This window comes from Crocuta crocuta, unplaced genomic scaffold (genome assembly GCF_008692635.1).
Source record: "Crocuta crocuta isolate KB4526 unplaced genomic scaffold, BGI_CrCroc_1.0 scaffold1172, whole genome shotgun sequence".
NCBI classification, from domain to species: Eukaryota; Metazoa; Chordata; class Mammalia; order Carnivora; family Hyaenidae; genus Crocuta; species Crocuta crocuta.
The window spans coordinates 40,421-54,636 of NW_027532019.1; the positions used below are offsets into that span (position 1 = coordinate 40,421).

Sequence of the window (14,216 nt, forward strand, 5' to 3'; positions counted from 1 at the left end):
CCTGTATCCCTTTCCCCTACCTCCCCTTTGGCAACTGCCAGTTCTCTATATTTTTAAGAGTGTTTACTGTTGTTTTGTTGGTCCACTCTTACTAGCTGGCTGGAAGTCCTAGCCATCATAGCAATCATCCAAGAGAAAGAAATAAAAAGCATCCAAATTGGCAAAGAAGTTAACTTGTCAACAATTTGTAGATGACATGACACTATACATAGAGAGAAAAAAAACTAAAATCTCCACCAAAAAACTGTTAGAATAATTTCTCCTGTTACATATCAACTTGCCCATTCACTTTATCTTTTTCAACCCACCTCATGTTTTTAGCTTCTTCATTAGTTCTGCTTACTCTGGCCTTCACCTTTGTTTTTTTTAATTTTTTTTTTAATTTATTTCTAGGAGAGAGAGACAGAGACAGCGTGAGCAGGGGAGGGTCAGAGAGAGAGGGAGTCACAGACTGAAACAGGCTCCAGGCTCTGAGCCGGCAGTTAGCACAGAGCCCGACGCGGGGCTCGAACCCACGAACCGCGAGATCATGACCTAAGCGAAAGTCGGATGCTTAACCGACTAAGCCACCCAGGCGCCCCTCTGGCCTTCACCTTCATCATAGGTTTGCTTGCTTATGGCCCTCATGGCCTCACCTCTGCATTGTATTGGCTTGCTGTATATCCTTTGAGTTTCAATTACTTTTGCTACTGTGATTGCATTTAATAGCCTAGTTCTCATAGTGAGAACACAAATTACTAAGCCCGACTTATCTCAGTGAAATTACTCAGCAGCAGTTTATGGAACGTCCTGTCATGTTCTGCAATTAGAATTATTCTAACTAACACTCATTCTCTGCTTTTTTTACTCTGCTTCATTCTTTCCAGCTTCTAATGCATTCATCAACAACTGGCCTCTCCATCTTTTATTTCAGGGGTTGCAATTGCAAATGCCTGGAGGGTCCAGATGGGGTAAATGTGTAACACTGTCCCGATATTTATTTTCTTCCTTTTTCTTCAAATGCTACTTAAGGGGTTTTGTGGAGAGCTTTACTCTTGTTTATCTGCTTTTGACAGAGACAGTGAAAAGGAGATTATTCTTAAATAAACAGGAGTGAATGGTAAATAGCAGCTGATGCTTCCACGAGAATTGGTAAGAAGTGTTTGGGATTATGGTTCCCTGGAACATGCACCTTTGATACAAAGGAGAAGGCTATTACTCTTTGGCTCTTGATTGTTGCCCAGTGGGAAAACAGCCCAATATTGATAGGATGTTCAGCTCTACAAGGAGCCTGATTTTGAGCTGTTAGCATACTTTTTTATGTTTGTTTATTTTTGAGAGAGAGACAGAGAGACAGAGTGGAAGCAGGGAAGGGGCAGAGAGAGAGGGAGACAACAGAATCCAAAGCAGGCTCCAAGCTGTCAGCACAGAGCCTGATATGGCTTGAACTCACAAGCTGTGAGATCGTGACCTGAGCCAAAGTTGGATGCTTAACCTACTGAGCCACCCAGGGTCCTCTGTTAGCTTACTTTTTAAAAAAAATTCCACAGACCAAAACACAGTGTGTTTATAAGTGTTTTTATGACCTCCTATCTTTGCTTCTTATAATTTTGGCTTATTTGTAGTGTTCCCTTTTCCCCATGTGGTATGAAAAATGGTGTATAGCACTACCCATTCAACTTAACCTGGGAGTTGGCAGTTTCCCTTGGGTACTGCTTAAAACTAGGTCGCAGTTTTGAATGGAATTGTATAGCTTAGAATAGAATAGATTAGGACAGAACATAAATAAAATAAGAAAATACTGGCTTCCATCTGACAAAGTGTGAGTACTTTGTGAAATTTTTGTTCCAGCTATATGTTTGTATGTGTGTTATCTTTGGTCCAGTATAACTGTATTTCTTAACTGTGGATTAAACAACTTTATAAGACACTGAATGGAACATGAGCATACTGACATCCTCTGGTCTGGATCCCCCCTCTAGACCCACACAATGTTTCTTGAAAGTACGGTGGTTGCCAGGGGCTTGGGGGAGGGGGCAAATGGGGAGTTGTTTATGGGTATAGGGTTTCAATTTTGCAAAATGAAAAAGTTCTGGAGATTAGTTGCTCAACAATGTGAATATACTTAACACTACTAAATTGTAGACTTAAAAACAGTTAAGATGTTCTAAAAAATATAGAACAAGAATAGCCCATTAGACAAAGTTTACACAGTCATCAGAATTTCCTTGGTATGTTAAATATAATGTCTTCAAATTTTAAGAGTTTTGTGACCATCCCTCCTTGTCTGTATATCAAGGGTCTGTTTGTAAATAGTGACCCACTACTTCTTTTTCTACAGCCTGTGAGTGAAGATGATTAAATTTTTTAATGGCTGGGAAAAATAAAAGAGAATAATACTTCATGACATGTGAAAATAATTCAAAAATCAAAATTCAAATTTATTGGAACATAGCACCGCATTCATGTATGTATTTATCTATGCCTGCTTTATGCTACAGTGGCAGAATAGAGTAGTTGTGACAGAAACCATATGCCCTGCAAAGCATAAATTATTTACTACCTGGTCATCAACTTTGAGGTTGCTCTATTGTGGAAGTTGACAGATCCTCACAAGCATCATCTTTGATGACTTTAAATGCCTAATTAACAGCTTTGTCGTGAACTACTAGTGGCTATTATTCTAATATGTGGGAAGATTCTCACTTCCTTATTCCCTAATGTAACACCCTAACCACTTCCAGGAAACTCACATTCTTGGTGAGCTTCAGTTGTGGTTGTCATCCTGTTAGCAGTTTCTGTTATTGTAGGCTCCTTCCTTTTCAAGAAACAGACTTTTCTTGGGCCATCCAAGCAGTTTGGACCACCCACAGCTCTGCATAGCCACCCTCCTAAGACAGACAGGGATCTCCTGAGAATTCAGATATAGAAAACCTTGTAAATACAAGGATGGGCCCCTGGGTGGCTGAGTCAGTTTTGACTCTGGTCATGATCTCAGTTTCGTGTGTTCGAGCCCCACATTAGGCTCTGTGCCAACAGTGCAGAGTCTGCTTGAGATTCTCTCTCTCTGTCTCTCTCTTCCCCTCCCCCACTCATGCTGTCTCTGCCTCTCTCAAAAATAAACAAATAAACTTTTTAAAAAACCTCTATTTGAATAAAGACAATTGACAAAATAAAATTCAGTCCCCCTTCTGTGGAAAATGGTTTAAGGATTAGAAGTGGTTCCAAGACAGATTTGGGAATGTTGGCAACAGAGGTTTGTATCCTACATCTAGTATGTCACCTTTAACATCTTTTTAAAAAATAAAAACTGTACATATTAAATGTATTCAACACAATGATTTGATATACATAGTGAAATGATTACTGTAGTCAGATGCCCCCACTAACTTAATCTTCTGACTTAGTTATAATTGTTTGTGTTTGATGAGAGCACTTGAAATCTACTTTCTTAGCAAACTTTCAATATTCAGTACAGTATTAATTATAGACACCATTTCATACATCATGTTTTAGTTCTTCTTTGTCTCTACCTTTTTTTGATCTCTGCTTCCTCATATCTACTTAAGCTTTAGTTTACTTCCTAGTTTTGTATTCTGCTTCCTCATAAATTTTCAGTTACTCATCATTAAATCTTACTTATTGTTCTAGTGTCTTTGGCTGTATCTCATGTTTCCCAACTCTGTCCTTTAAGGTTTAGCTCGCTTTGCTATGGGACTCACTCATTTTGCATTTTACAAACTTCATTCTTCAGTGCAAGAATTCCAGTGGCTTAGCTCATGCCTGCTTGGGTAGTCACTTTTTGAGTCATGCAATAACACAGCATTTGGGTAGTGTATCCTACACCTGGTACATTCTACTTTGGCTGACAGGATAGGTCATATTCTAAAATTCATTGCTATCTCGGACTGCCTTTTCTCCAGAACTATGGTCGGAAACTTTACCTTAGATGGGATTATGAGTGTGGCCACCATTTAATTCAGAATTGTTTGTATTACATTTCTACATCTTGACCTCTAAGCACATAGGCCCCTCATTGTATATATTCATTTCTAATTTTTTATTTTTTTTTGATTTTTTTTTCATTTCTAATTTTTTAATGTTTATTTTTGAGTGAGAGAGTGCACATGAGTGAGTGGGGGAGGGGCAGAGAGAGAGGGAGGCACAGAATCTGAAGCAGGCTCCAGGCTCCAAGCTGTCAGCACAGAGCCCAACACGGGGCTCAAACTCACAAAACATGAGATCATGACCTGAACCGAAGTCCGATGCTTAACCAACTGAGCCATTCAGGCACCCCCATATATTCATTTCTAAAGATGTTCTGCCTATACTTTTCCAGTACTTACTCAAGTGTAAATGTTGGAGAGTAACTAAGTCACAGCCAGATGCTGTAATCTGAAGTAATAATCATAGAGCCACTTTAGAAATTTACTCTTCAATTTCAAAAGCACTCACCTATCTGATCTTCCTTGGCCACTTGAATTTTGTCTGTTGTGATTGTGTCACAACTTACATTCACTGGATGTGTGCTCCGGGGCCAGTAACTTTGCCACAGTTCCTGCAGGCTCTTAACATTCCAACCTGGGTTGTGGTGGGTGTATCTTCTCTTCACCCTACCACCAGGTAATAAGCAGGTCTAAATATTTCACATTCCTGCAGAAGTCCTGTTTGTGTATCGCAACTGTATACTATTTTTGAAATTACACAGGATTTCTGGTTTCAAGAAATAAGACACAGGCTTAGGTCAAGAAACAGGTGTTTATCATATAGATACACATAGTAAGATACATAGTAAGGAAAATAGGGATTTCATAGAATTGCAAGAACAGTGTGGCATGGAAAGCATCTATGGTGGCTCGAGGGACTTAAGCACATGGAATTAGTGGACCTTCTCCTCTGTGTCACTGAGTTGATTCAGCATTCTCTTGTCTTATCTGCATTTTCCCCCACTCATCTTTCTTTTGCTTGGCTTTGCCATTACCTTGTCTTTGGTGAGGCTTTCAGCTTTAGATTTCATTATTAACTTCTTGTCCTCATTGTTTCTACTCAGATTCCAAAGAGTTTGAGCATCTAATTGGCTTGGTTTATCTTTATGCAGTGCTTTTTCTTGCTTAGACAGGTTCATAGGCTCCTGGTGGTGTATGGCTTGGTCCCATCAGCTGTACTCAATGAAGAGGATATAATACCGGACATTGTGAAACAAAATCTTATTGTAAGGCTGTGCTACAGCTGTGACAATAAAAAGTCTTTAGAAGGACATGAATGTATGTTTGGTAGGAACCAGAACTGACACGTTTAGTCCAGTGATTCTCAAATTTCTGAATCTATGACCTATCCATGTTATTCCATGCCTGTTGGAATGGTAACTGAGAACCAAGCCTAGATACAATACAGACAAAACTGCTTTCCAGGGTCAGCATCTCATGGTTATATAAGAATTTGTACATCACTGTCAGAAGGGAAACTGTCAAATGCTACTTTGCCTCAGAGCTTCACCCTAAATGGGTGCACGTATGAGTCACAAAGGCAATTGTATAATTAGTGGCTTTGACACAGTATAACCTGGACTTCTAAAAAACGTTTCATCCTGGTATGTGGCACGTGGCAGGGATTGTGTGTGATTTCCACTCTGCAATCATACCCTAACAATTTCAAATGTTTCCTTTTCTGCTGAGGGCCTGTTTCATGCAACTATATACTTGATACTGACTTCTATATTAATTTGGTTCTTTTGGTGTCAAGAAATGAATCATTCAGCTTACCTCATTAATAGGGATTTATTATATGTAAACATGTAGAACAGTGTGGAAGATGGGGAGTTAGTGGGACAGAAAATAAACAATGCTGAGGTATGGGAACTAGATTCAGGCAGCCCTGGGTACCTTGACAGCAGTACCTTTGGGTCATTATTCTTGTGCTACACCATTGACATCACTCAGCCACTCTGCATTTGCTGTTTCTCCTAGCTTAGTGATTCTCTGTCAGGGTTGTACTTTAGAATTAACTGGGGGACTTTAAAAATACTCCAGAGCAAGATATTGTTTGTTCTAATTTTGAGAAGTATGCTGGTGCAATTTTGATTGGGATTGCATTGAATGTGTAGAGTGCTTTGGGTAGTAATGACATCTTAACTATATTTATTCTTCCTATCCATGAGCATGGAATGTTTTTCCATTTCTTTGTGTCTTCTTCAATTTCCTTCATAAGTTTTCTATAGTTTTCATCATACAGATCTCTTGTATCCTTGGTTAGGTTTNTGCAGCCAATGTTGGTTGCACTCTTCAACTCAGGCCAGCCCCAATCTCCAAATCCCAATCTGTGCGCCCCGCTGAAATTGCCTTAGACACAGCGTTCCAGGCAATCCCCTCGGGGCAATTCCAGGCCTCCTGCCTCGCTCTGGGGGTGGAGTCAGAATTGCTGCTTCCTTCTCTGGGTCGGGCTGGCAAGCATGGGCGGGGACTTGCCTGCCGGGTGTGCTGAGNATCTCTATTAATTTTAATACGTAGTTATTTTCCATAGCTTATTTCAAAAATGGAAGTGCTGTTTTTCCTGGTTATAAAGAGCTGCTTATTATAACAATTCGGTAACATATGTTATAAAGAATACAGTCAAGATAAGCTATAATCCATCATTCAACTAAAACCACTATTAAACTTTTGGTTTATAGACTTCTTGAATTTCAGGCTGTCTTCGTCTAATGTTATTGACATTTATTTAGTCTAATTATGCCACCTCTTCAAATTCTGTGCTGATTAAACAATTTTATGATATCATTTGGCTACAGGGAAAGAATATGCTCTTCATATGAAAACAAGTATCCTTGTTGCATTGATGACTATATTCACATTCTTGTAAATTAAGAAATTGGCATGTTGAAATTATTTATTCCTTATTATATATCAGCTATGGTGAATGCCCTTGCAATTTATTTTTGCACTTGACTAATCATTTCCTTACCAACCCGTAATTTTTACTCTCAGAAGCTGCAGTGAATTCTCTCAGGTCCTGAAGTATCATTTAATCTCATAGAAAAGAATCTAACCAGGGGCACCTGGGTGGCTCAGTTGGTTAAGCCCAACTTCAGCTCAGGTCATGATCTCACGGTTTGTGAGTTCAACCTCTGTGTTGGGCTCTGTCCTGACAGCTCACAGCCTGGAGCCTGCTTCGGATTCTGTGTCTCCCTCTCTCTCTGCCCCTCCCCTGCTTACACTCTATCTGTCTGTCTCTGTCTCTCTCTCAAAAATAAAATAAAAATTTAAAAAAGAGGCACCTGGGTGGCTTAGTCGGTTAAGTGGCCGACTTTGGCTCAGGTCATGATCTTGCGGTTGGTGAGTTCAAGCCCTACGTCAGCTCAGAGCTGGGAGCCTGCTTGCAATTCTGTGTCTCCCTCTCTCTGCCCTTTCCCTGCTTGCTTGCTCACTCTCTCTCATTCTCTCTCTTTCTCTCAAAAATAAACATTAAAGAATTTAAATTAAAAAAAACTTTTAAAAAGAAAAGAAACTAACGAAAGATTAGTAATGTGGACATGTTTCTGGCATCAGGCATGAGAGTAAGTATGCATTTGGAAGTGTTAAGATAATGTGATAATAAAAATCAATGGTTATAGTTTGTTAGGAGAAATTCCCTTTTTCTAATTGAACCTAGAGAATTACTTTAGTCACTTTAGAGATAGCATGTATATCCCTGAGGAATGGCTGCTGGAAGTTAGCGACAATGGGCCGCCAAAGGATTTTTACATTCTTTGAAGTCATCCAAGTAGAATTGCTTGAACTTTTAAATTTAAAATGTGAGTGACTGTTGTTATCTGGAACTTGATAGCAATGTCACTAATTAAAAGTAGGATATATTTTAACTTAGACCAACACCTTAATATCCAAAAAGAACTGCATCACTAAAGAAGAAGAATGTCTTTTTTTCAAGAAGAAATCTTTTTTTTTAATGTTTTATTTCTTTCTGAGAGAGAGACAGAGAGAAAGAGAGAGACAGCGTGAGCAGGGGAGGGTCAGAGAGAGAGGGAGACACNACATTTTCTTCTAAGTCAAAAGTAGTTACTAAGCTTTGAGTTTTTCTGTATATGTAACCTCATTTATTGATAGCTCTAATCCAGTGATTTTAACAAATCTGACAATAATAACACCCTTATACCTCTAATTGTTATTTATGTAAATATGTGTTATAGATAATTGTGGTTGGAAATGCAGTTTTGGAACATGGAGGAAAATACATGATTTGACATCTCAATATCAGGAAATAGGTGAGATGTTGGGGGTCACTAGATCACAGGTCTCAGCATATAGTTGTACTCACAGGTGAGATTGATTATAGCAACATAGTAAGGATATATAGCCTTTTTTTTTTAAGTTTTTAAGTTGATTTATTTATTTTGAGAGAGTGCAAGCAGGGGAGGGGCAGAGAGAGAGAGAGAGAATCCCAAGCGGGCTCTGCACTGTCAGTGCAGAGCCCCATGCGGGGCTCGAATTTATGAACCATTGGATCATGACCCAAGCTGAAACCAAGAGTCAGATGCTTAACTGACTGAGCCACTAAGGTGCCCCAATATACAGCCTGTCTAAAGTTATCAAAAGGGAAGAAGGTGCAGGAGGGTGTGGAGGAATCCCTATGCAGGCCACCATACTTCTCCAAAGAGGACATCCAGATGGCCAACAGACACATGAAACGATGCTCAGCATCCCTCCTCATGAGCAAATCAGAGGACTCTAGNTAAAAAAAGAAAAAAGAAGAAAACTGTAAGTTAGTTTAAAATAAGCCTTTCCATTTGACTAAGATTTAAAAACAGATGAACTGTGCTACCGGGGCATAATTCAATTTAGGTAATAACTATTTTTACCCATTATGAGAAATTAAAGGAATTGCTGTAAAGTCTTTGATACATTTTCCTGGTAAAGTTAAAAATGTTGAAATCTATACACCAAAATGTTCACATTGGTTATCTTTTGAGACAGGTGTAGATTAGTAATTGTTATTTTAGGGGGAATGTTTTGGTATCCTTGATTTTTTTTCATAATGAAAATATACTGTGTTGATTAACTTTTTGTTTAACTTGTATAAACTAAATGCCTCCTATGCCATGGATGCTGGACATAGAGTTGTGCATATAGTAATTTCTAGGTTTTCTCAGCGAGCTCAGTAAGCTAGGGGAAGTATAATAGAGTTAAATATAGGGTATGCAGGAAGGTTAGTTAACAGTATAGAAGATATGAAACCAAGACAGGAAGGGAGAGGACAACTTTGTAACATTGGACCTCAGGGAAATTTTTACTAAAGTGATATCCTAAGGCAAAGTCCTACTTTGGGAACAACTAACCAGACTAACATTGGTAGATCTTGTTCTCTGAAGGACTTTTGGTATTGTCAGAATGGACTTTGTGTGTCTATATATATATAACCACTAAATAATATTTTAGGGCTTTAAGTTTCAACTATTAGAGGTCCCAAGGGATCTAATTTTGTACATTGGGTGTTCTGCTAAAATTACTGTAATTTGGGGATGCCTGGGTGGCTCAGTTGCTTAAGCATCTAACTCTTAACTTCGGCTCACGTCATGAGCTCTTGTAGTTCCTGAGTTTGAGCCCCGCATCTGGCTCTGTGCTGACAGCAGGGAGCCTGCTTAGTATTCTCTGTCTCCTCTCTCTCTGCCTGTGCCCCTCCTTCACACATGCACATGCACGCACTCTCAAAACTAAACTTGAAAATAAAATAACTATAATTTGGGTTAAGGAATTACATCAGTCATAATGCAGCCTTTTTCATGATGTCCTCAGATAAAATTTTGTCCATTTTTATTTCATTGTTGGTTATCATCCATTCCTTTCTATTGGAGTGCTTTGGTAGCCTGAAGTAATTTCCAGTTTATTTTCATTTTGTAGGAACTTAAAAATCTGTTGAAGTAATGTTAAGTGTCTGATTTAGGTTCTGTGAGGGCATGTCTTTTACCCAGTATGGTCCCTCTGACATTAGGCCAAATACAGTGAAACCTTGGATTGCAGGTAACTTGTTATGCAAGTGTTTCACAAGACGAGCAAACATTTCCCAGTAAGTTTTAACTTGATAAACGAGCAATGTCTTGCAATATGAGTAGTACATGATCACAACTGAAACAATGACTCTTGAAATTCACTTTGATATATAAATGCTTTGGATTACAAGCATGTTTCCAGAACAAATTATGCTCATAAACCAAGGTTTTACTGTATAGTGATCCCAAGGGATCAGTATTATCTTATAATTTTAGTGACTGATCCCTAATTGGTAATTTGAACTTTGGGATTGATTATTTCCTAGTTAATTTGGGATTGATTATTTTCTAGTTAAGAGACTATACAATATGTCTGTCAGTACCTGGAATCAAATAATTGGTATATCATATTATATAAACATTGCACCCTGGATCTGATATTACATTGCTGTAATGTAGGCCGTAGACTTACCCACTTTCAACAAGTTGGATGAACCTCTTTAAAACCAGTGAATTTCTCCCAGAGTCATGGAGGTCAAAGGTTTATTTTAGAATGTGTACGAGTTCACTATGCATTAACACTTGAGACTCAGGTTAGGTTGGAATTATATAAGGTGGCCTGCCATCTTGCTTTGGTATATTTTCCTATAACCCGATTGGTTTGGCAGCCTAGTAGCAATTTGATTGCTGTTCCTGATATATAAGCCTCTTGCTGATAGATACAAGGATTTGTGCATTTGTAGACAGAGGATTTTTGTCCTTTTAGAATGTTGTGATTTCAACTCTTTAAAACTGCCTGGCACATAGTAGATGCTCATTAAATGTTCAATAAACATTGAATCATATATATATCACACATATATATGAATAAACAACTCTTTAAAACTGCCTGGCACATAGTAGATGCTCATCAAATGTTGAATAAACATTGAGTCATATATGTATATCATATATGATACTACGTATATCATTCTCTAAATACAAACAATGTATTATGTTTATTCATACTTTTATGTGTCTTATAAGTTGTCTTTAGGTACTTGCACTGGTAATTCTGTATCATAATTTATGAGTAAAGAGTACACAGTTTTAATTGATTCATTAGGTTTCTAGATTACCCTTTGAAAATGTTCCAGTTTTACACTCATAGATTATAAGTTTTTTCAAAAATAATAATACATGCTAATGGTAAACAGTATAAAATTCAATTTGTAATAAAGGTAATTTAGTTACAAGTTTCCTTTCCATCCCTGGTTTTCTAGTCCTCAATCTTCCTTTTTTCTAGATACAGGTATTGTTATTAACTTCATATGTAACCTTTCAGAGATAGTCTCTGCATATATAAGTCAATAGTCTTGTTATTGTAGAGATAGTAGCCTGATAAAAACTGAAAAATGAAAGAAATCTATAGACCAGTGTCTGATAGTGATAAATAAACAAATAACCCAAATACAGATTTGGTAAAAAGAATCTAGAAACAGATTCATAAGTAGTACTCAGACAAGTGGTATTCATGCCAACCATGCAAGGATGGTTCAATTTTAGGAAATCTGTGAATACAATTCAGGAGATTGTAGGTCAGAGGAAAAACTATCATATAAGTAACTCTACAAGTGGGACTTCTTTTTAGTATTTTTATGATTTAATTATTTTTTATTTTTTTCACATTTATTTATTTTTGAGAGAGAGAGAGAGACAGAGCATGAGTGGGAGAGGGGCAGAGTGAGACTCCAAAGCAGGCTCCAGGTTCTGAGCTGTCAGCACAGAGTCTGACACAGGGCTTGAACTCACAAACTGCAAGATCATGACTCCAGCTTAAGTTGGACGCTTAACCAACTGAGCCACCTAGGTGCCCCTGATTTAATTAAAATTATTGATGTCAGTCATATAAGATCACATTTTATTTTAAAGGGTCAGCCAGTTGTCCAGTACTGTTTATTGAAAATCTATCTTTTGCTTACTCATTTAAAATTACATCTGTCAAATACTGAATTGAATTCTCATAATTTGGGTCTTCTTCTGGGCTTTCTGTCATTAACTTTCTTTTCCTGTGACAGTATGGGATTATTTTGATTATAAAGGTATAATAAATGTTACAATTTGGTGTCCCCATTTGCTGCCTGTCCACATTTAGATTCATTTGTGATGTCATTCCATATACTCTAAATTTCTTGGTTCTACGTAGTAATTTTTACATCAATGACTATTCATTATGGCTCCTCACTTCCTGACTTCAACAATTTACTAGAATAGGCTCTGTCTTGAGTTTTTTCATTTTTCTATTTGGTGTCAATTCTGTCCAGGGTTTTGTTTGTTTTCCTCAGCTGCTATTATATTTTTTTCTGCTATAATGATGTCACATGGGTGCATGTGTTGAGGGAGAGGGAGAGAGAGACTTTATAACACAAAAATTCATAAGTTAAAATTAATATGCAGGGTGATTTTAATCAGAAGGCATGTAACATAATAGAGCTATTTCAGAAACAGTATAGATAATGTTTCATAACATATGCTTTCTTGCATGCCTATTGCTGCCCTTTGCTTGTGTTCTTGGTTGAGTGATAAGTAATTTTTATTAGATGTTTCATGACTATTGTACTCACAAAGAGTCCTCTCCCTTGTCGTGTGTCTTTGCATGGCTTAAACAGGACGCTTTGTCATACAGAAGCCATTCAGTTTTACATTCTAAAAATCATTGGTTTTGGCATGTAATGAGACTATGGGCTATGCATCAGAATATTTGGCTCTTAGTTTGAAATGAAAATTCATGTATACCATAATTTACTTATTGAACAGCTTTCTTATTAATAAGGCTTTTGGTTGTCCCTTCATAAATAATGCGACAGTGAAAACTTGATACATGTGTCCTTATTTCCATATGACAGTATGGTGGTATCCCTGAAAAAGTTGATAAAAATACAAAGTTTTTGTTTATTAAAGTTCCTCCCAAATTGCCTATCCAAAAATGTTTTAACATAAGCCTCAAGTGCTTTTATTTAACTATTTTATAGTTGCTTAAGTAACTTTCTTCAAAATATACAAGACTGTGGACTGCTTAACCTGTATTTTAGGACTATATCACAAAACAGGTTTTCCAAAATTTTCCTTGCACACTAGGGGCCTCACAAGATTATTGTAAACTTGATTCAGTTTGCTTTATTGAACTTGTAGTGAGTCTAATTTTTAACACACACAAAATATCAAAATATGTGATAACCTCTTTATACAAGTAAATATTTCTTGAGTGGATATCATCAGTCTGTTCAGTATTAAATAAGCTTTCTATTTTTAGAAAAGTTCTAGACTTACATAAAAGTTACAAAGAGTTCTCATATACTCCACACTCAGGTTCCCTTATATTAACATCTTACATTACTATGGCACATTTGTCACATTCCCCCTCTCCCTAGCCCTTGGTAAACTCTAATCTACTTTCAGTCTCTGAAAATTTGCCAATTGAAGGTACCTCACAGAATTGAAGCAGTGCAATATTTGTCCTTTTGTGTAGGGCTTGCGTCACTTAACATTCCCACAGGGTTCATCATTGGTGTCGTTGCATGTGCCAGAGCTTCATGTTTTATATGGCTGAATGGTATTCCATTGTATGTATATGTGTTTTTCCATTCAGTTTGTATATNTCACAGTAGTGAGATTGAGCCCTGCATTGGAACCTGCTTGGGATATTCTCTCTCTCTCTGTCTCTCTCTCTCTCTCTTCCTCTTCCCCGCTCATGTACCCACACGTGCATGCTCTCTCTCTCCCTCAAAATAAACAAGCATTTAAAAAAAAATCTTTAAAAAATAAAAATAAAGAATACACAGAAACAAATTGTTGGTTCATTTCTTTCTAATATATATGTATATTAATGTACGCTAATATACATAAATAGCATATGTGTATTAATAATGTTTTTAGATACTCGAGTATAGTCAACATAAAATGTTAAATAAGTTTCAGGTATACGACATAGTGATTAGATGCCTCTTGAGTTATCAAGAGCATTTTCCTATCTTTAGGAATATCTTTAGGAATACACGTAAGTTTTTTATTTGGGCCATAATTTTTTATATAATACATCTTTTTTAAAACATAAGGATTATTTCAAGGTTTTTTAGATAACATTGAACATAACAATGTAATTAATATACTTGTGGAAACATTTTTCTGTGCATATCTCCTTGATGATTTCTTTTACTATAATCTTGTTAGAAACTGATTATTTTTGTCCATTTTGCATCTCTTGATTTTCTAATGTGAACAA

General features: G+C 37.1%; 1 long non-coding RNA gene across 3 annotated transcripts in view; it reads left to right on the forward strand.

The window, feature by feature from the left end:
- Positions 1 to 14,216, forward strand: part of LOC144241635 (uncharacterized) — a 43,295-nt gene that overhangs the window by 12,824 nt on the left and 16,255 nt on the right. The gene's annotated exons all lie outside the window — the stretch shown is intronic.